This window comes from Castor canadensis, chromosome 6 (assembly GCF_047511655.1).
Source record: "Castor canadensis chromosome 6, mCasCan1.hap1v2, whole genome shotgun sequence".
Classification (NCBI taxonomy): domain Eukaryota; kingdom Metazoa; phylum Chordata; class Mammalia; order Rodentia; family Castoridae; genus Castor; species Castor canadensis.
In genome coordinates this window covers 49,183,566-49,205,190 of record NC_133391.1, presented here as the reverse complement: position 1 = coordinate 49,205,190, position 21,625 = coordinate 49,183,566, and the positions used below count along the sequence as shown (strand labels likewise).

The window sequence follows — 21,625 nt, the reverse complement described above, 5'->3', positions numbered from 1 at the left end:
ATCCATTTACTTGGGAATGATAAGATTTCATTCTTCTTCATGGCTGAGAAAAATTCCATTGTGTGTAAGTACTATATTTTCTTGATCTATTCATCAGTAATGGGGCATCTTGGTTGTTTCCATAAATTGGCTATTGTGAATAGCCCTGCAATAAACATGGGTGTGCAGGTGCCTTTGGAGTAACCTGTGTTTCATTCCTTTGGGTATATCCCCAGGAGTGGGATTGCTGGATCTTATGCCAGATCTATGTTTAGATTTTTAAGAAGCCTTCAAATTTTTTTTCCAGAGTGGTTACATGAGCTTGCATTCCCACCAGCAGTGTAAAAGGGTTCCTTTTCCCCCACATCCTTTCCAACACTTGGTGATTTTGATGATAGCTATTCTAACAGGGGTGAGGTGGAATCTTAGTGTGGTTTTGATTTGCATTATCTTTATGGCTAAAGATGGTGAGCATCATTTTATGTGTTCTTTGGCCATTTGAAATTTTTCTTTTGAAAAAGTTCTGTTTAGTTCAGTTGCCCATTTCTTTATTGCTTCATTGATTTTGGGAGAGTTTAGCTTCTTAAGTTCCCTATATATTCTGGTTTTCCTTTGTCTGATGTATAGATGGCAAATATTTTCTCCCACTCTGTGGGTGGTCTCTTCAGTTTACAGACCATTTCTTTTGTTGTACAGAAGTTTTCAAATTTTATAAAGTCCCTTTCTCCATTCTTTCTCTTAGTTGCTGGGGTGCTGGGGTTCTATTGAGGAAGTCCTTGCCAGTACCTATTACTTCCAGAGTGTTTCCTGCTCCTTCCTGTACTAACTTCAGAGTTTCTGGTCTGATGTTAAGGTCTTTGATCCATTTTGAGTTGATACTAGTACAGGGTGATAAACATGGATCTAGTTTCAGTTTCCTGCAGATGGATAACCACTTTTCTCAGCAACATTTGTTGAATAGTCTGTCTTTTCTCCATCCTATGTTTTTGGCCCCTATGTCAAAAATAAGGTGGGTATAGTTGTGTGGATTCATATCCGGGTCCTCTATTCTGTTCCACTGGTCTTCATGTCTATTTTTGTGACAGTAACATGCTGCTTTTATTGCTATAATTTGTAATATAGTTTGAAGTCAGGTATTGTGATACCTCCAGCATTGCTCTTTTTCCTTAGTATTACCTTGGCTATTCTTGGTCTCTTGTGCTTCCAAATGAACTTTAGGGTAGATTTTTCAATCTCTGTGATAAAGTCATTGGGATTTTGATGGGAATTGCATTAAAAGTGTAGACTGCTTTTGGTAGTACAGAAATTATTACTATGCTGATTCTACCAATCCATAATCATGGGCGATCTTTCCATCTTTTGTAGTCTTCCTTGATCGTTTTCTTCAGTAGTTTGTAATTTCCTTGTAGAGGTCATTCATATTCTTTGTTAAGTTTACTCCTAGGTACTTGAATTTTTTTCAGGCTATTGTGAATACAATTTTTTCCACATATTCCTTCTCAGTTTGTTCATTGTTGGTGTGTATAAAAGATAATGATTTTTGTAAGTTGATTTTTTATCCTGCCACCTTGCTATAGCTGTTTGTGGTATTTAGGAGTTTTTGGTAGAGTTTTTTGGGTATTTAAGGTATAGGGTCATATCACCAGCAAATAGGTACATTTTAACAGTTTCTTTATCTATTTGCATTCCTTTTATTTCTTCTTCTTATCTAATTGTTGTGGCTAGGAATTCCAGTACTATGTTGAATAGGAGTGGGGACAGTGGGCACCCTTGTCTTGTTCCTGATTTTAGGGGAAATGGTTTCAGTTTTTCACCATTAAGTATGATGTTGGCTGTAGGTTTGTCATATATAGCCTTTACAATGTTGAGGTACATTCCCTCTATTCCTAATTATCATAGAGCTTTGTCATGAAGTGGTGTTGGATCTTGTTGAAGGCTTTTTCTGCATCTATTGAGATGATCAAGTAGTTTTTGTCTTTGCTTCTGTTAATGTGGTGTATTACATATATGGATTTGCATATGTTGAATCACCCCTGCATCCCTGGGATGAAGTAGACTTGGTCCTGGTGAATGATCTTTCTGATATGTTGTTGGATTCGTTTTGTTATTATTTTATTGTGGATTTTTGCATTAATGTTCATTAAGGAATTTGGGCTACAGTTCTATTTTTTCAAGGTGTCTTTGTCTGTTTTGGGGATGAGAGTAATATTGTCTCCATAGAATGAGTTAGGAAGTGTTCCTTCCCTTTCTATTTCATGGAACAGTTTAAGGAGGGTTGATATTAGATTTTCTTTAAAGGTATGATAGAATTCAGGAGAGAATCCATCAGGTTCTGGACTTTTCTTTTTTGGGGAGTCTCTTTATTGCTGCTTCAATTTCATTTTGTGTTCTAGATATATTCAGATGATAAATATCCTCTTGGTTCAGTTTTGCATGGTCATAAGTATCTAGATATCTGTTCATTTCTTCAAGATTTTCATATGTTAAATATTTAAATGAGCAAAAGTTCTTATTCAGAAGGGGCAATTCATATACAAACTAGAGAGCTAGCCAAATGAAATTACAATATCATTTTTATCACTTTTACTGTGGTCTGGGTTGTTTAAGTTTTCAAGAGCCATCTTTGTTCAGTTTCCTCAGTCACATCAACTATTACGAATAGCACATGTAACTCAGCAACAGATATGGAAGTGAATGATAAGAAGATGGTTCCAGGAGCAGAACATGTTGGCCCTTCCTGAATGAAGCCTTCCCTGGCTGCCTTCCTCCACATGCACTGCTGGTTGCCATGTAGAGTTGGCTTCACTGACGAGGTTCACTTCTCTGTGCTTCCGTTATTCTCAGTTATTCACATGGCATTTTCTGTGACAAATTTCTACTTTTAGAGTCTTATGATAATTTGGCTGGAGATATAATTTGATATGGAGCAAAAGAAAATTACAGCTTGAGAACCTCTTTTGACCAGATTTAAATTGAAAAAAGGAATGAAACCACTTTGGCAGCTTTAATTTATACAATTGTAAAGACATAATGCAAAATGTGTTAGACCTATATGACTTTAATTCAAAACACTGTCTGTTACATCTGAACCCCTGGATAAAGCATCAGAGCTCTGTGCATGCACTGAAGTTGCCAGTAACATGTCCTTCATTTACTTATGACACACTACTTTCTTATCTGCTTATTCCACACAAAAGTTACTCAAACAAAATCTTAGTACCCATTTTTCAATAAATAGTATTGTTGAAAAGTAGACAATCTCTAGGTCCTGAATATTCTCTGATAGGAAGAACTAACCATATAAGAAACAGCAATCTGCTCTTCTCCTTGAAGCCCTAGATATTTATTTATGTTTATTTTGGATGGAGGAAGAAACAGCTCAAAAATTTAATCATCATCATCAACACCACAAGCACTATCACTGTCACCACAAATCAATGTTTTACCTCTAGAAATCATTCCAATATGATGCTGCTGCCAGAGGAGATGGCAAACTTGTGGCTCTCAAAGCTGGTGACCAGGAATTGTGCCTCTGGAACTCTAGGCACCAGAGCCTCACTCCCACAGCTGTGATCCCATGTGCAACTATCACAATGTATACCATTAGCTAAGGACAGGGCCCAGGGCCTCATCCTACTTACCTATCAGTACCATCATGAAGTGAGCAGCACATCTATCTTCTCAATGCTCAAAAGGGTTATGACTTACCCCTTCCGTAAAAAACCCAAAGCCAGTCCCTACCTGCTAGGCAGCCTGAAAATAGCCACACATTGGACAGGTCAGAACATTTGCTTCACAACCTGTCTAAGCCTGCACAACTCATCATCACTATCACCCTTTTTCCAATGAAGCAACCAGCCAGGGCCAGTGAGCAGCTAGTTTGGGGGACAGTTGTGCATGTCCATGTGTAGATGTGACTGCCACCTTCCCAAAATTCAGAGCACAGTCTTATAAAATAGATGTTTTACACTAAAGTTCATAGATCAAGTAGGAAAAAAAAGAGGAATCTTTTTTTCATTTCCCTCATACAATTCTCACATCAGTTTTGACATCCAAATACAAATCCACCTGCAATCCAAGGAACTTGGGGCAAAATTTAGTGTTTTGCATTCCAGTCTCCACAGTAAAGGAAGACATTTTTTTAAAAGAAATTTTGATTTCAAGACATATATTCTGCATCTCAACACACACATATGCATACACTCACACACACACACATATAAACACATGTATCAGATACTTGTCTTTATATGCACTTAAGTATGCATACACAAAGACTCTACAATAATAATGATTCTTACTAAGTATCATATGCCCTAATATTTTCTATGTGATTCTATTCTCACACTTATCACCATTAAGGGAAATGAATCTCTTCCAGACTGTGAGAAATCTGCCCTACCTAGGTGATAAAATTAATGCTGACCAGCAACTTACCCTATCTACAACAGAATGTTAGAGATAGTTTTGTTTGATTCACTCACATTTTAGACAAGGAAATGAATTGATTGCCCTAAAATCATACAAATATGCTTGTAGTATATTTGGAAATAGAAATAAAATCATTTGGCATATGCATGTATTTTTTGAGAACCAATCATGTACTGTGATTTGCCAACCATATTTTATCTCAACCTAGAAAATTCAGAGATGTAGATTCTATGATCTGTCTGATAATGAAGAGAAAGTTGACTTTCAAGGAAGAAAAAACAGCATGCAAGGTGACACAATCATCTAATAGCAGATCTTGGACATGAATAAAGTTTGTCTGGACTCATGCATGGTCCAGCATTCTAAATTAGTCACTTAGCTTAACATAGTACACATAACTCTCTAGCCTTCATTTCTTAAACTTGGAGGTCACTACATAAATGCTGCCAAAAGAAATTGTTATGGAACTGAAAGTTTATCGCACTTTGTGTGTACTTAATAACTCCCTATGAATTTGCACATTATCTATTAGCAAAAGTAATGATTAAAATAAAAGTGACAATCATTCCTTTGTCATAGAGACTTTGATTTCTGCCACTGCTTACATAAGGGCCAGTGAGGTTAGATGAGGCCAGTGAGATTAAGCCATTTCTTCAAGGTCAAAAATGGTAGAGGCAAGTTCAGAGCCAGACAACCTATCAGATGTTAAGGTTCACAGGTAAACAAAAAACAGTAGATTGTGGGCATTCAAGGAAGGGAAGTCATGGCTGTTTGGAGCTCAAAGAAATTTATGAAGATGATCATATTAAATACATTACTTTAAGGATTAGTGGAATGAGCTATGTGATAAACAATGAAGAAAAATTTTTCCTTATTTGCTTATTGGTAAGAAAAGTCTCCAAGGCCAGGAAAGGACAATGATCACATGTGGAAGTAAATCGATGATATCTGTATATGGTGAACTTCCAACTAGAATCTCTTTTTTCCTCCTTCCTTTGTACTATCAAATGTCCTAAAGGCTAGTTTTCATTCATCTTTAAGGATTTAATTTAAATATACCATTTCCTGCATATATTTTCAGAACACAGATGCCCTGTAATTTGGATACCCATATTACCAAATATTTATTTCAACTATTTTTCTCTCAAACCTGATGTGAGTTCTGTGAATGAACAGTGGCTGGCAAGACATAAAATCTCAACAAATTTCTGAATTAGAATGAATTATCTCAATCACTAATTTCATACATTCATTAAGAATGTTTCATAAGAATATCTCCTCATTACTGTATACTGCTTCTCAAGGTCTTGATACAATGGTGAGCCTGGTAACAAAATGTAGTCTAATTGTAGTAACTATTTAAATATAAATACACACTCACCATATGTGTATAAGTAAAACAAAAATCACATGATGAGTGTTAAGAGCTGGTTTGTATCGCATAAATTTGTAAGTTGAAGTCTTAACCACTAGTATATCAGAATGTGACTGTATATTTGGAGACAGGTACTTTAAAATGATTATTAAGTTAAAATGAGATCATGTGTGATTGCCCTTATCCAACATAGATGAAGTCCTTACAGAAGGAGTGAATTAGGACACAGACATGAATGGTGGAAGTCCCTGTGATAACAGGGTGAACACAGCACTCTATGAGCTAAGAGGAAGAGATCTCAGAATAAATCTACCTGCTGACACCTTGGTCTTTGTCTTTTAGTCTTCAGAACTGTGAGAAAACAAATATGTGTTGTTTAAGCCACCTGAAACTAGCTAAGGCTTGGGCACACCCAGATTTATATTCCTTAAATAAGAAAGTGCCCTTATTTCATTTTCCAGGAAAAGGCTCCAGAATCTACTCAAAGTCAGTTTGAAACTGGCTTTTCAAGAATGGACAGCTCAGAAGTCTCCTTACCTGGATTGTTACCATTTGACTTCACAAGTTCAAAATCCTCCACACAGAGCATGACTCTCACTTGTACCTGTAAAGAGGCAGGATAACCATTTATTCCTACCCAAAAGAAGCCTAACACTTCTCCTCAGGCTGTCAAGTCAGCAAGAAGTTTTTGCCTCTTCTATCACATAAATTCCCCCAGTACCAATCCATGAGGAGATGGATTTGGCCATTACCCAATAAAAGTTCATTGCTATTGCTAAGACACCATGCCATAGTATTGACTTCTATGCATGCAGGGCAGGTAACCCTTAGTTGGTGATATTCCAGTCTATGATATTTCACTACAACAGCACTAACAAACCTAGACAGTATGCACTAGAAGAAATGAGTGTTCCAAGTCAGCAACCATCAATTCTTATGCTGAACTATGGGAAAATGCGTGACTTTCAAATTTTGAAATGCCACTCATCAATTAATCTCACTCTCATTGCTATTTCAGCTCAGAGGACAGCACTTTGCCCTCAGCTTACCACATAGCACTGTGATGCTAAATATTTAAGTCACATTCTGTGTGAATAGTATGGATATAAATCAGGCAGCTGTGGGTAAATGAATTTTAGCAGGTAGGCTAGAGGAAAATACATCATAAAAGTGTGTTTCTCACAAATAATTCACTCACAAGCCATGAGTGAATTGCATATCCCTACTGTTTCATCCCCATAAAGGCATTTCTACACTTTGTCCTCCAATAAGGTAATTTGTCTGTGTTAAAACATAACAACTATAAGTCTCCATTAATTTTAGTACAGGAGCATGTATAGGTGAGAGAAATAGCCATTTCTCTTCAAACCATTCTGCATACAGCATGCTTTCTCTAATGTTCAGCAACTCATTTGAACATAGAATCACCTGGTGTGAATATAATAATGACTAACATCATGGAAAAATTGCTTTTCTATAATGCACACTTTGAGTGGTGTAGCTCAGGAGTTTGACACTTGCATTCAGGAGATAAGCCTTGAATCCCATTTTGTTTTTCTAAATACATCTGTGGACAGAGGTGATCAGATAAGGAGATGATTAGGATCCTTCCTTACTTGGTGTGAAATCCAGTCTTTCCCTCAATGCTACGGAGCTGGAACATCTTTTCCCAGTTACTTTCTGTGCTTCCCAAACTTTCAGTTATGATATTCCACAACTTGAAGACTATCTTTTTTGGCTAATTTCTTGCATCCTCATATGAAAAATTCTTCAATCTTTACTGGGGCTGGCCAACCCCTTTAGTTTCCAAATTTAAGGTCTATAATTAAATTAAGTTAGAATTAGTAATTAATCACTTAAAGTTAATTTTAGGGTTTTTTTTTCTTTTTTGCTTCCATTTAGTTTTGTCAGTAATGCTGTGGTTTTATCAATTGCATTGTCATTTAAATAATCAACATTTGTTTTGTTAATCCCCCCATCTTTAGTCTTTTTTCCATTTTGTTGATTTCTATTCATTTTTTGCTCTTAGTATAAATAACAGTAAAGTTTATTAGGAAAGGAATTTAGTATAACAGGAAAAGTGTGGGGAAATGGGAAAAAAGAGAGAAACATTTCATGCCCCCTATGACATGGCAAAGGGAGCAGAGACAACAAGAGTAAGTAGACTCAAGCAAGGATCACTAGAATCCAGCCTCAACTGCCTTCTAGTCTTGATCCAGATCAAAGCAAGTTTGCTGTTTTTTTTTCTTGAGGTACTGGGGTTTGAACTCAGGCCCTCATGCTTGCTAGGCAGGCACTGCACCAATTGTGTCACTCTGCCAGCCCTTCCACTCCTATCTCTATTATTTTTTCCTTACCTCCATATACTCTTTTTTGTTCTGTTTTCTTAAAGGGGAGGCCTACACTGTTGATCTTAAACATTTCCTTCAAATGTAAAATTTCAAATCAGTACATTTTATTTTGCATATGATTTAAGATTTCTTTTACCAGTATTCAATGCTTCATTTTTATTGCCTCTAACTGAAAGTCTATTTTGATTGGCCTGTTGATTTTTTCAATCTGCACATTATTTAGAAAAATGCAATTTAATTTGCAAATATTTGATATTTGTCTTACTATCATTTGCTGTTTAATTTCTCATTTCTTTCCCGTAAAGCCAGAGGACGTGTTTTGTTTGGTTTTAAAACATTTAAGTTTATTGAAACTTGTTTCATGGCCTGGCATTTGTTCTATTCCAGTGAGTACAGTGCTTGCACCTGAGAAGAACACATGTATCCGAATTCTTTATCATCAGTTCCTAACTATCATTAGGTCACAGAACTTGACCTTGACCACAGTTGTTCATCTGTTTTGTTTGGTGGTCTGGGAGAATTTAGTTAACAAGATTGCCCAGAAGAGACTTTTCCTCCCTGATCTGCTTGAGTCAAAGCTGAGTATTAGACACCAGGTAACTTGTTCTGACAGCTGTTCTACCAGCACAGTAGGAAGAGGCCAGGGTATGGGCTCAAAACTCTTTTTAGGAGGGATTCTCCTTAGAGTTGGGGACGACTTTCTCCTTTCTTATAATGAATTCAGGCCAAATCAGGTATTCCTTTGATACAAACTGTTTAGATATTCTTGTAAAGTGCAGCTTTATGTTTTTTCTGGGTTTTGTTCATTTGTTGTCTTTTGTTGCACCCTTTTTGCTTTAGGTTATTTTTCAAATAGGGTTTCCCATTTTTGGCTGGGTACAGCATCAAACCTCTTTGGTCCTCCTGCCTAGCAAGAATTATAGCTGTGCATTATCACACCTGGCTGGATTGTTTATTGACAAGAAGTCTCATTAACTTTTTGCTTAGACTGGCCTCAAAACTTAATGCTCACAATCTCCACCTCCCCAGTAGCTGGGATTATAGATGTGAGCCACCATGCCACAATCTACATTTGTTTGAAAGTTTATAAATATTCTGTGTAAGGTGGCCTTGAATCTAGAGCATTTATGGTTTTTGGAAAACTTTGTCATAGACAACCAGTAACAATGGAAATCCCAGAGCAGACAGTATAATCTATGTCTATTTATATTTTCTAGTTTATACCAATTGATAAATAGAAATTTCTAAAGCTTTTGAGTAGGCTTTCCCTTTTAAACATTTTTTTGTTTTCATTATGCCAAAGTTTGATCATGTATCTTGGAAATAATTTAACAAGCACACATTTCTGCTTATTTCTATTTGATGAATTAGCCCTTTCCTCATTGTTCAGTGTTTCTTTTTACATCTCTAAATACTTTTTCTGTGAAATCTACTTTATATCATATTAATATTGTCGCTCCAGATGACTTAAACTTCTGTATGTCTGGTACAGTAGCCCATGCCTCTTGTGCTTTAGGGTAACATTTCAAGACACCATGGAACAGCACCAAGCCCTATGTATACTACAGGTTTTTAATACCTAAGAAAAAGCTTAATTTAGAGCAAATCTTTCTAACTGAAGCAAATTGGACACAGTAAGACTATGGTCAATGGAAACCTCCAGGATGCAGCCCTTTCTTGCCTGTCCTTGCTGTTTCACTGCAGCCATGTTGTTCCCCTTCCTACAATCAACACCCCACACTTGCTCTGCCCTAGGCATTTGGCTTCGTGCTTTCCAAGTATTCAGGGTGAGTCATGTCTTCACATACTCAGGTCCTTAATATCTCCTCATGCAGCTTCCCTTACCCATCTTACAATGTAGCCACCAACAACCCCAGTATTGTCTTCCTCTAACTTTTTATAAAATTCCTTTTTCTTCAGGTTCTCATCTCTACATGAAACTGTACTACATGTAATTATTCTTCCTGTCTCTTTATCTGTATTAAAAAAGACTTGATTGTTAATTCTACTTCCAAGTCTAGAATTCTGATTAACATTTCAACTCTAGTTGAAAAGGAGAATTATTTCTAATAACTGATGTTCAGTGTGTGTACAAGGGGACAAGCTGGATTAGAAAGTCCTCAGTATAATTTCATTTCATATCTCTTCACAATATTGTAACTGTGCCTGTGGTGCAGCAGATTCAGAACCAAAATAATGGTCTTAGCTACCTATTTTCATGCAACTAAATTGCAAGTGAAACAAATGTCCTATAGGCATCGCACCAGTCATTCTTCTCTCAGCAATGTACTTTCTATCAGCAAAGCATTTTAAAAGTATATTTATAACTACCAAACCCATGCAATAAAGCATAAGTTATCGATAAAAAAATCACTGGGACTTTCTAAATCAGTATTTAAAATAGCTCTGTAAGGATGAGTGCATACACAAGAGCTATGCTTGCTTATCGATAACGAATGGGTGGTCTAGTTGAGGAGACAGTTGAGGATCAGAAAACATGTTTGCAGCTTATTCCCAATCTGTGCTGGAGTAGACTCACCTGCAGGTATCTTTGTATTATCAACAATTTAGACCAGGTGAATAAAAGTAAAGACACAGGGATATTTGTTTTACCAATTCCATGATGGAAAATAACTGGGAGACAAAATTTTGTTAAGGTATTTGTGATTATGCACATGGATGTAATCTCAGGGAGGTAGGATCTAAGCATGACCATAACTAAGAAAGTGAATATTTACTGATCCTATGACATGCTGCTTTTCTGTCAGAGTATAGCATGGGCCTGCAGATGAAGGAAGAAAGGAAGGAAGGAAGTAGTGAAGGAAGGAAGGAAGGGAAGGAGGGAGGGAAGAAGTAGGGGGGGATTAGGGAAGGAGGGAGGGATTATAAACAAATTAGAATAATAACAGCAGTTGAAAGGAAGCAATATGACTTCAAGTAACCCATTATCCTAATTCTATTAAGTTAGAATTTATACCTTTTGAATGAAAGTTCATGGGATCCACCTCCAATATAGAGTTATCCTTTTGGGAAGAGTTTTTAAACAATCCAAATAGGAAAGAAGTACATAGACCACAATCCTCCATACAGAAACCAAATCTCTGGAAATGGAGCCCAAATCAACATTTTATCTGATACACATTAAACTTTAGATAATACTTACATAGTGTGAAGAAGAGTCAATAGATTTTTCCAGTACTTCCCTGTGCTGCCTGAAATACTTGCAGTGAAATCTATTCTATTTTTCACATCTACTAATCAGAGTCATTTCAGGAAATGGAGCCCATGTATACAGGTTGTCAGGAAGATTGTAATGCAGAATTAGAGCAGCTTTTTGTAATCATTAGAATGCTTTGACAAGTGTTTTACAAGCCTTCTTAGAAGACCCTGAATCTCAGAGAGCTTGGCACACTGCTGCAGCATGGAAAGGAGAATATCAGAATTACTAAATGAAAACCCACTGCCCATTCTCCGATCTCAGAAGCTGTCATAGCTAACACCACTAACAAAACTGTTGGTGACAGAAAACTGAAGCTCTAAACTTGCTACTCAGGAAACTGGAGACAACCCCATAGGACAATACTATAGTGTTACTTTCTGATTGAGTAAAAATACTGAAAGAAGTTACAATGTTTGCCTCAATTCCCTTCATAAATCTCAAAATAAAATACAGCATGTATCTAGAATCCTAGCATGAAGGGAATGTTAGAAAGGTAAATTTTAGTTGTTAGACTTTGCAGCAGAGGTTGTGCTAGAAGGGACAAGTGCAAATCAAGCAAAGCCACAAGTGTACTATGTTTAAATGCTCCTGTTTACTCATACTGAAAACTTAAGGGAGTGATGTCAGGGAAGAGGATAGAGGACAAAGTCCTGTGGATCCATCGTTCCATCTAGACAATAATTACACTAGCAGAAATATACCAAAGTAGAATTTTAGACATTTAGAGTCTTTATAACTGCTAATATAACTAGGTGAAGACTTGGCTGATAATTTGTGTTACTTTGGGTCAATTTCAGTGACCATACTCTCCCTGCCCCCATCTCCATGGCATACAGCTATGCCCATGGTTTTCATTCAGACTGCTGGAGGTAGGGTCCTTGTTGTTGGAGCTCTGTGATTGCTGCCTCTCCTGGCTAAGATACAGCATGCAGGCAGAGGACCTGGTCTTAAGTGTTTTCTCTAAGGTGTTAAGTGAATACACCTGTTTCTTTCTTTCTCCTTTTCTAATTGTCTTCTTTTAGTATCCAGATATTAAAAAGAACAGGATATTCAAAAGAAACATTACATGATGGCACTTGTAAAGATACCTCAGGTACTCAGCAAAATATGCAGAGTCAGACAAGACCTGAGAAGAACTTAAGCTACCACCAAAGCCTAGCTGTCAAGCTACCACCAAAGCCTGGGTGTCAGAACAGAGGAGAGAGCTTTGACAATTAAAGAAAAAGTCTTGGAGAAGAGGAAAAATCCAGCCCCAAAGTTTCCTCACTATAGGAACAAAGTGTGTAGCTAAAAAAATAACCTCTCTAGACAAAGAGGAAAATGCAGACTACTTAAGGAACAACATGAATTGACAGGAACTATCCATAATAAAGCCAAGATGTCAACTGTACTAGCCAGTTTTAAAACAATTGTCTTAGGGATTCACAAAAAGTTAAAGAAAAAAATAAACAAAGTGAGAGTAAAAGATTAGAAATATTTAGAAGGAAATATATTCCTAGAGGAATCAAAAAGAAATCTGGAGATGAAACATACAATAACTGTCATAAAAAAATTAACCTGAGTAGTATAAAAGCATATTAGAGCAGGAAAAAGAAAAAAAATACATGAACTTGTAGAGAGAACAATCAAAATTATTGAGTCTGTAGAAGAAAAAATAAAAAACATGGAACAAAGCATAAGGAAATTGTAGAACACTATCAAGAGGATAAACATATACATTCTTCAGAAGGAGAGATCAAAAAGGACAGAGATAATATTTTTAAACAATATTTTTAAAACTATCCAAATTTGAGGAAAGGCATGGATTTAAAAATCTAAGAATCTAAGTTATCTTTCAGTTGCGTAAACTCAAAGAGGTCCACAGAGAGATATAACAAAACTGCTGAAAATCTGTGAAAAGCATAGAAACATATTAGAGAAAATCCAACTTATTACATAAAAGTGATCTTCAATAAGATTTAGCACTTTTCACGGCAGAAATTTTGAAGTCAGGGACAACTTATTACTATATTCAAGTGCTTAAAGAAGAAAAACCTCTCAACTCCAAATTCTATCTCTAGCAAATTTATCCTTCAAAATGGAGGAAAAATTAGGACATTCCTGTAAACAGAAAGTGATGGAGTTTTTTTTATCCACTATATCTTTCTCACAGGAAATGTCAAAGCAAGTTCATCTGAATGTTTACTTAATGGGAGTGTGAGCTATAGGACAAAATAAAGTTCTCTCATAAATGTAAATACATAAGCAATTAAAAACATAGCATTATCGTAATTTCATTTCATGACTCTACTTTTTGTTTCTAAACTATTTAAAAGACAAATTCATAAAAATAGCTAATAATCTAGGTTATCAGGTATACAATGAATAATTCTGATATGTCACATCAGTAGCAAGAAGGGAGTCTCCGAGCTGCAGAACAACACAGATTCTGCATGCTACTGAATTGTTGGCATAAATTGAAATTAGATTGTTAAAATAATCACTATGGTGACCACAAAGAAAGCGCTTAGAGAATATACAAAAAGGAAGTGAGAAGGTAATTAAAATGTTTCACTACAAAAGGTTTAACTAAGCAAAATTGAAGGCAGTAATGGTTGCATTAAGGTACAAAAACAGCTTAAGGCCTGTAGAAACAAATAGCAAACCTGTGTCAGTAAGTCCCTTCCTATCAGTAATGGTTTTATACAGAAATGATTCAAGCTCTCCAATAAAAAGGAGATTGACAGAATGAATAAGTAAAAATGTGACTGTGTTATGGCTAAAAGAGATCATGTTAGAACTAAAGGCGTAATATGTTAAATGTGAAAGGATGGGAAAAGGTCTCCAAGCAAGTATTTTTCATACAGAACTAGGGAAGCTATGCTAAAATACAAAAGAATCTTACAAGAGAAAAATGAAGACAAACTGCATTAGTTAAACAGTTCAACACAGTAAAGGAGATGTAATTATGAACATTCAAAGAACTAGTAACTGACCTTCAAAATACATGAAACAAACATTAGCAGAATTAAGGAGAGATATGCAGAGCTCTACAGTCAGACTTGACAATTATAACACCCCAGATTCAATAACGGATAGAACAGCCAGATGCCCAAGAAGTAAGGAATTGAAGGCACAGAAACAAAATAAGTCAGTCAGCTCACAGGCACATACACAGCCCTAGTACAATATGCACTCTTTTTTTTTAACCAAAATATAATCTTTAATGTCAAACTACTCTCATGCTTTATAATTGGTAAAATATCTTCAAATATCTCACAAATACACTTATCAGGGCTGTCTTTGATTATTTTTGGTGTTCACCCAATAAATCCAGACAATAAATATAATTATTTCTGCATCCAATAATGAGCATTGATTCCCAGATCACAGGAGAAGAGAAAACTTCTCCAGGAAGTTCATATACACATTTCAGATGTCCACTCTGAGAGTCCAAGACCCAGGGTTTTCCATCAGTAAATGCTGTTGCCAGCAATACGTCACTGCTATGAGCATGGTGAAGAAAAAGCAAACAGCGTTGTATATACCTCTGAAGTCATTTCAAATTTCCACTGGAGGTGACCGTTCACATTACAACAGTAGATAAAAGAATCATGGGAACTGAAAAATATTTCATGCTCTGATGCTGATGACAAGGTGATGCAAAGATTGGTCCACTGGTAGAAAACTGCCAAACCTGTTCTCCCAAGTGAGTAAAGCAGAGTAAATTCCCATCTACACAGCCAACACAAACATACTGTCGGCAACACCATGGGGAAGAGAAGAGTGGTTTTCCACAGGAATGCTTCTAAACTATGTTCCCTGTAGCACGATTAACAGCCAGTAAAAATCCTCCCAGTGTAGAACGATATAGATGATGTGGAATCAGATTCAAAAAAGGAGATGAAAAGACAGTTCCTTCACATTTTAACTTCCAAGCACACTTTTTATAAATATCTAAAGCATACACATCATGGTCATGAGATCCAATGAAAACAAGTCCTGTAGTTGAATCCATGGTTGGTGAGCTTTTGACAGCATCTTCAGTGGTAAAGACCCAGTATTTTTCTCCACTGTTACTTTTCAAATCATTAACCAATCCATCATAACAGCCCACTCAATAAAGTTCCCACACTTTGATAAACATGCTGAGGGTACAATTCAATCTCCCAAAAATCCCATTTCACTTTCCCAGAATAAAGGTCAATTGCCTTCATTCTATGAGAATGGGAACCAACGTACACAGTGATAGATCACTCATGGACAGCTGGTATTACAACCAAAGGGGAAGCATCTACACATTTGCCTATGACTTCCACCTTACATGAAATTCCATCTTCTCAGCCTCTATCACAGGTTTTTCCTCCTCAGAAACTTTTGCAACACAGGACACATCTTTTGACTTCCCAATTACAGCTGGAGAATTTAAGCTATTCAACTTTTGAATATTAGTCTGTGAAACTAAATCAGAAGAATAGGCTGCAAGGCAATGTTCTAACTTAGTTCAAAACCTATTAGTAATCAGAGACAAAATCTGACTCCCTCTGCTTAGTGCAATAAAAGCAGTTGTCTCACTGTCATAATTTAAAGGCAAGCTAGACTTCTGATGTGAAGATTTTCCAGTTGCTTCTTCTTGACTCATGTTGCTGAGTTTCCTTTTTGTGGCATACCTCTTGCTGAATGTCAGGGCTTCATCCACAAACGCTGTTTGAAAAATGTGATTATAAATCTCTACAATGGAACTGCTGAGAATAATTTCCAGAAGCCCAGGTACTGATGTACCAACAAGACTTTCAATCTCATTGAGGAGCTGTACAGACTTGAAGCAATCTCCACCACTATTTGAGAAAAGTGACTCATCAGGAAACTTCAAGTATCTTCTGAAAGACTCAGAATAGACTTCCACAAATACTAAAATTTTTCCCAAAGATCTTCTTTTCCATGGAGTTTAATCTCAACCTTTGAGTTTAGGTAGTTTAAGTAAATCTTGTTTAACTCAGAAACATCAATTTTGCTATGAGATGTAAATGGTAGAGCATCAATCCAAACTAGTTCATCTGGGATGGCATTATTTGGAAGATGTTTCTGCAGTTCTTTAAAGATGCACTCCTTTACTAAGCCATCTTTGGACACTATTAAGAGAATTAATTTTTCCTGATTGTACCATGTAACCACACAAGATTCCACTTGCTGAAGTTCTTCAGCAACCTGTTGCAAAGTTTAATTTTAAGACATTTGCCATGACATTTAATCTGACTGTCCTTTTGTCCCAAGAAAAATATCTCTCCATCTTTCACAGTCACAAAGTCTCCTGTGGCTCTCATTGTGCCAAGAGGTACTGTCATTTCATCATCAAGAAAACACACTCTGTTCTTCCCACCTAAAAATACTTGGCTGCTGCCTTCTTGAATTGTGAGACCATTTGTATCTCTTACTTCAACTAGTGTTCCAAGTAGTGGAAATCCCAGTTGTACAGGCATATCACATTTTGAAGTAGAATTAAAACTTTACTCTGGAATCCTGTAAAAGGTGGTCCAACTTGACACCTCTATGATGCCATAAATATTAAATATTTGTGTCTTATTGCCTTCTCCTTTCCAGCTTTTGAAAATAGTCAATGATGAAAATGGCTCCCCACCAAGAGCTAACACTCAAAGAGAAGTACTGGCTGATAAAACAGTTGACTTGATAAGCTGAGATACAAATCTTCTAAGCAATGTTGGTGTTGCCTGTAAAACTGTCACTCTGTGATGAGAAAAGAGAACACCAGCTAATTTTGATGGGAGCAACTTGACAGAAGTTGGTGGAATAAGCAGAGAAGGACCACTTGATAGAGCAAGGAATATTTCCACAACAGAAGGATCAAAGGTCAGAGGTGAAACCAGAAACAAAACATCTTCTTGTGTGATGTCAAAAAGTACCCAAAAATGTTGAATATTTGGTAGCCCACCCCTCCTCTGTCCCTCCCACCCCCTAGATACCCAGCAGAAACTATTTTGCCCTTATCTCTAATTTTGTTGAAGAGAGAGTATAAGCAATAATAGGAAGGAACAAGGCTTTTTGCTAGTTGAGATAAGGACAGCTGTACATCCACCCTCACTCTTACACTAACAACATTCTATGACATCAACATTACCCTAATACTAAAGCTAAGACAGCAAAAGAAGAGCATTAAAGACCAATATTCATTGTGACTAGAGATGTAAAAATTCTTAGGACAATAAAAATTGAATTCAACATCAGATTAAGAAGATAAATCACATGACTAATCAGTGTGTTTGCAAGATGGTTCACAGATTATCATTAATCATTAATATGATCATGATTATGCTAATGTGATGATATATATTATGTCATAATAACAACAAAGGGAGAAAAAAATCACGGGATCATCTCAATTGATGAGCAGAAGGTATTTGACAAGGCACCTTTCATGTGAAAAGCACTCAACAAAGTGTGAATAAAAGAGAATATCTTCAGCATGATAGAGTCCGTTTGTGAAAAACTCATTGCCAACATCATACTGACTCATGGAAAGACTGCACGGTTTTCCCCTAAGATACTTGCTTTTACAACTCTATCCAACATTTTTCTAGAATTTCTAGCCAAAGCTATTAAATAACAAAAAGTTAATCAGAATTTGAAAGAAGTAACATCATTTCTTTTGGTAGATGATAGGACCCTATATGTAGAAAATGACAAAGAATCCACAAGAAAGCTACTGGAGTTAATGCACAACCTCAGCAAAGTTGCAGGATATAATATCAACTCTCAAAACTCCATTGTATTTCTGTGCACCAACAATGATTAACTCATAAAGGATTAAGGAAACAATTCCTAGTATAAAAGACATCTAAATCAGAAAGCAGGAAGAAACATTATCTCTTTTTGTGATGATATAATCCTATACATAAACAAACCCCAAAAGCACCCAAAAACCTGTTAGAATGAATAACTGAACTTATTACAATTGCAGGATACAAAACCAGCATAAAAAATTCAATAGTATTTTGATCTTTTATTAACTGACACATATGAAGTATTAAATACTCAGATAAAAACCTAGCAGAAAAAAGAAATTAAGACAACAGGATCATATGCAATAGTGTCAAAAGAAAATAAACTACTTAGGAACAAATGAATTCAGGGATATGAAAGCTCTACCTGTTGAAAATAAAAACACTAATTACAGATTGAATAAGAAATAAAAAATGGAAAATATCTCATACTTATGGACCAGAAGAGCTAATATTAAAATGTCATTACCCTAAAGTCATACAGAGATTCAGTGTAAAACAGGAGCATTGTTCACAGGAACAGAAAAAATAATCCTAAAACTCATGTGAAAACATGATCCCCTGAATAACCAAAAGAATCTTGAGTAAAAAGAATAAAGCTATAGACATCTTATTTCCTGCCTTAAAATCACATCACAAGGCTGTAGAACTCAGTTCAATGTGGTGCTGATGGGAAGACAGACATACACCAATCGATAGAACCGAAAGCCCAGAAACACATCAAAACATCTGTGGGTAGGTAACTATGTTATAAAAGACATGGGGACATGATGGGGAAAGGGCAGTGAGCATCTTTTAAAAAATGGTTCTGGGAAAATTGGATTTCCACATGCAAAAATGGGAATTGAACCCTTATATGAACCACACCAAAAATCAACCCATAAAGGACCTAAATGTATGAACAAAAACTGGAACTTGCACCAGAAACTCAATCCACAAAAGCAAAACAATTAAATATCCTTCATTGTAGAGGTGTTTTGCCTCCTTAGTTATGTTTATTCCTAGGCATTTACTTATTTTGAGGTGATTGTGAATAGAATTGTTTCTCTAAATTCTTTCTCAGCTATTCATTATTGATATACAGAAAAGCTATTGATTTTGTGTGCTGCTTTTATAGCCTCCTATTTTATTGAAAATGTTGCTTAGATATAGGAGTTTTTTAGTGCAATCCTTAGGGTCTTTTAAATATAGGATCATATCATCTACAAATAGGGATAATTCTGTTTCTTCCTTTCTTATTTCTATCCCTTTCATTTCTTTCTCTTTCTCTGTTGATATGGCTAGGAATCCAAGAACTATATTGAATAAGAGAGAAGAGAGTGAACACCATTGCCTTCTCCCTTATTTTAGAAGATATGGTTTCAGTTTTTCCCAATTTAATATGATGTTGGCTATTGGTTTATTATATATAATAAATAACCTCACTATGATAGATGTTGAGGTACATTCCCTCTATTCCAACATGAATGTAAAACAGGGACTGTTTGGAGGTGGTGTCCAGTGGAACAGGAGAGGACAAAAGTTCAGGGTGATGGGGACGGATGTGTGAATATGTAGAAACACTGTCTACTCATGTACAAAAATAGAATAATAAAACTTGTTAAAAATTATTTTTAAAAGAGGGAAGGGTACAATAGTAATATAGAGGATGAAGTACACATACACCAGTATGAAAATGTCATAGTGAAACCTCATTATAAAATAAATATACATTAATAATTTTTTTTGAAAAAATAAGAATAAATAAACATATGTAACCACATCAAACCAAAATCTTCTTCTCAGTCAAGGAAACTATCAACAAAATGAAATGGCAGGCTACAGGCTGGGAAAAATATTTGCCAACTATATATCTGATAAGGAGTTAACATATACAATACATAAGCAATTCAAACAACTCCAGAGCAGGCTTGTGAATAACCCAGTTTTCAGAATGGAAAATCTTGCACCCATCAAACAAGAGAGGAATCCACCCTTTGTTGTTGGTGTTTTTTATTATGTGAATGTCTAATTTTCATTCCCCCATTTGTTGAGAAGAAGGTTATTTAGACATTAGATGACCTTTCAATAATAATTTTTGGAGGTAAAATTACATTACAGAAATCTCTATATTTTAATGTATATATTTGGTGATGCAAGGCACATTCAAATCCCAATAAAACCATCACCACAATCATTGTGACAAATACATTGATCACCTCTAAATTTTTCTTGTGTCCTTCTTGATGACAAGAAAACTTGTTATGGAATACATCCTCCTGACACACTCAAAGTACGTATTGTTTAATTTAGGCACTATGTTACACAGTTGGTCCCCAGAATCATATTGGTTTGAGGCATTTGAATTCCAAATATTGAAAATCTCTTTTTATGGAGGTGTTATACTCAGTTCTAGATACTGAATTCCCTAAATAAGTGGAACCTAAGTTCATGGATATGGAAAGAAAGATTTATTCATGGAAGTCATTAGGTATGATAGTTGTAGGTGCATTCACTCAATCTTCTCTGTCATCATAATAGAAATTGTAGCAAATGTTAATAATCATTTCAGAGAAACTTATGGGCTTAGTCTGCTATAATATATGTATACAGGCCAAAAGTAATGATGTTAAGGACACTGCTAATGAACAAGCATTCATAATGTTCCCAGCCAGTATCGCCAGCAGAAGCTTGGTAGACTCTAATCATAAATACATATCCAGAAAGTGTGCATTTCAGTAAAAGAAAACTGCTTCTCCCTCTAGGATACAAATGAGCAATTTGTGTAAATTGATGTTGGCTGATGACTTCCATTCTACTTTGCATGTAAGAATTTCAATAAATTTTCATTATCTCAGTATAATTATCAATAGTTTATCTTTTCCTTCTAAAAATGTTCTGATTAAGTGACAAATTTTATTTCCAACTTCCATACAAGGGATCCAACTTTGGTTTATTCTTTGGGCAATTTTAAACAGTGTGTTACTCACATCACCCTTGGCCCCAAGAAGTCAATATGTTTTAGCCTTTTCAGAATCTGCTATGGCATCATTCATGAGGATAATTTAACACTCTAGGGATAAGTCCTGATAAATCTTCAATTCCATTTCTATGCCCATAGTCAATCCATCTCCTAAATGCTTATCTTACATAGGAGATGTATTCTGGATCAAGTGCTGTAATAATTTGAATTACTTTTCTATTGTGTGTCATGGACAATTGCCTTCATTATTCAACAACATTTGAATTCTCAGTACGTTTGTCCTATGTCTAGGAGGATAACCACCCAGACTTCCATCATTCGAGGTATTGGTCATCGAATGCTCAGGGAGCAAACATTTTATTTATCAAGGTTTTTACAGAGACAGTGTTCACTACAGTTATTTAAAGAAGGGAATTACTTTATACATTTGTGCTCACAAAGACCTTGGACTTGCATGACAAGGTTCTAGTTTGGGAAGAAAAATCTCCCAAATTCACTCATCAGGATAACCACTCTCCATGGCACCAGTGA

General features: G+C 35.9%; 1 pseudogene; it reads right to left on the bottom strand.

The window, feature by feature from the left end:
- Window positions 1-14,642: 14,642 nt before the first annotated feature.
- Window positions 14,643-21,409, bottom strand: LOC109676909 (beta-alanine-activating enzyme pseudogene; annotated as a pseudogene).
- Between the last annotated feature and the right edge of the window lie 216 nt (window positions 21,410-21,625).